Below are 2500 nucleotides of genomic sequence, written 5' to 3' on the forward strand. Positions count from 1 at the left end.
TGGCAAAAGACCTTGCTCTCATAAACGGCTTATGTTTCGGGGGACATTTCATTACAGACAGAACGGACTGGGCTGTACCGAACCGCATCCTCCACAATAGACTGACAGCGTCAGCCAGCCTATCAACTTGGCGCTTCAGAGCCAGAGCCAGTCTGCAACAACCAACCAGAGCTCGGCAGGGAGGCGGGGAGTAGCGCGGGTGGGTAGCAACAGTTGCCCCGGTGAGGAAGAAGCGCCATAGCCACGGTAGCCCTGGCGACAAGAACCCCAGCAACGGGAGTCAACAACAACAACAACCGCACGAAAAACCTTGAACGAAAAAAATAAAAAAGCCAAAAACACCACTTGGAAAATCTCTCGGAATACGAGGTGAAAGTCTTAAATAATTACGTCATCAGACATTTTTTTTTTACGTTTGGAGAAGAAAATGTCTGTGAGGATCGCTGTTGTTATGTGTGTTCCTATGTGTTCGTAGCCATTGGCAGCCAGTGTGCTAGCAGGTAGCAAGCTAGCTGAGCTCTGCGTCCAGATGTCGGCAGCAGCGTCTAGGCTCGCTGCAGCGATTGGCCGTCATGCTCGCCTCCAGCACCCGTCTAGCTGCATTTAGCAGCCTTTCAGAACCAGAATGGTGTTGTTGCGATGCCAAATGCATGGCAGGTTGCACAAAATGGCGGGGAGGATGATGCTAGCTGTGTCTACTGTACTGTACCGTTTGCAATGCATCTCACACATATGTAACAAGCGGCAGGGTTGTCAGGTTGCAGCTGGTCAGAGAGCTAGGCAGCAGCAGCAGTTTGTCTGTCAATCAGACGCGTGGTGGCGGTGGAATCGATCTATCAATCAATCAATCAGTAGGTTACCGTTTCCTTGACCTGTTGTCGCGTCATCCTGCCTAGTGACAGTCACTACAACAGATGACATGACAGCTGTGGAGGGGTGCACCCCTTGTTGGTTGCACGGTTGCCCGGCCCGTCACTTAAGATGCTGTAAAAAAAGAGGAGCGTACCAGCTGCTGAGATGGCAGCGTCAACGATAAGGGCACAACAACCATCTAGCTGGGAATGTCTGCTTGGCGTTGGGTGCTAAGGGCGATGTTCAAATGAAATGATCCGTATATAGGCCTACCGCATGTAGTAGCCTATGGATGGATGATGGTGATAACGTGTGTGTGTGTGTGTGTGTGTGTGTGTGTGTGTGAGAGAGAGAGTAGCGGCCATTTGTTGTGGTGTGGTTACTAGGCAAAGCTTCCCCGGCTGGGAGGAGGGGAGAGAGGGAGAGGGGGTGGGTTCCGCTCTGTGATGCAGCCTGATTCACTGTGCATACAGCGTAGAAGGGCAACTAACTACTACTGCAAGTAGCCTATTATAGTGACGGTTAATCTATTGTGTTAAATGATGCTGCTGCAGTGATGATGATGCTAAACATTGTGTGTGTGTGTGTGTGTGTGTGTGTGTGTGTGTGTGTGTGTGTGTGTGTGTGTGTGTGTGTGTGTGTGTGTGTGTGAGAGAGAGAGAGAGCAATTGAGTAATCCCTATAATTGAGATGGTGTGCTATACACCTACATTGATTGATTTATTGATTGACTGACTGGTTGATTAGATCAGTGGTTCCCAAGCTTTTTCTTAAGGGACCCATGTGTTTACTATTGTAAGCTTTGGTGACCCAACCACGCGAGCGCCCGCACGAGACGGAGTCACAAGATGCCCTCTGTTTCCTGCGAAAACTAATTTTAGTTATTTTATTCCTCAATTCGTCTTTGGTCAAATATAGAATAAATGTTTAATGTAGCACTTACAATTTGTTGCTTCTATGCATTTATTAGTTAAATGCTTTGTCTTTTATTCAACATGGGCTATATATATTTAAAATGAAACCCCTTAAAATCAAGAGGGCTCCGCGACCCCCTGTGGATCTTTGGCGACCCATAAGGTGGGTCCCGACCCATAGGTTGGGAACCACTGTATTAGATGCTGTGGTTGATAGAACAGAATAGAATAATGTTTTAGAATGGCACTGCTGCAGTAATGCAGGCAGTAGGCTAGTGCTAAACGTGTCGTGTGTGTGTGTGTGTGTGTGTGTGAGAGAGAGAGAGAGAGAGAGAGAGAGAGAGAGAGAGAGAGAGAATGCAATTGAGTAATCAGGGATCCCTATAGTTGGGATGGTGTGCTATAATACATTCATCATTGATTGGTGATTGATTGATTGATTGATTGATTGATTGATTGATTGATTGATTGATTGATTGATTGATTGATTGATTGATTGATTAGATGCTGTGATGGTTGATAGAACAGAATAGCAGATAACGGTGAAGAATGGAATTAGGCCTACGTACCGCATAATGAAATGTCAAGCTTGTCCTTTAAAGTGCACAAAGCCAGAAAACAAAAAACTGCTATACGAATGCCAACTTGCAGACTTTCGGCGTAGAACATAGGCCTAAACCTCCCTCCCAAAGCCACATAGGCTACACTGCCCTACAATCTTAGAACGCAGTAAC

The 2500-nt window shown here is 46.7% G+C and overlaps 1 protein-coding gene across 1 annotated transcript in view; it reads left to right on the forward strand.

Moving 5' to 3' along the window:
* The window catches only part of LOC134467097 (MHC class II regulatory factor RFX1-like), a 14455-nt gene that overhangs the window by 81 nt on the left and 11874 nt on the right, over positions 1–2500 (forward strand). Inside the window, exon 1 of the mRNA XM_063221017.1 lies at positions 1–369. This exon is cut by the window's left edge and continues 81 nt beyond it. The gene's annotated coding sequence lies outside the window, so the exon portion shown is untranslated. The remainder of the gene's footprint in view (positions 370–2500) is intronic.

Source organism: Engraulis encrasicolus, chromosome 17 (assembly GCF_034702125.1).
Source record: "Engraulis encrasicolus isolate BLACKSEA-1 chromosome 17, IST_EnEncr_1.0, whole genome shotgun sequence".
Classification (NCBI taxonomy): Eukaryota; Metazoa; Chordata; class Actinopteri; order Clupeiformes; family Engraulidae; genus Engraulis; species Engraulis encrasicolus.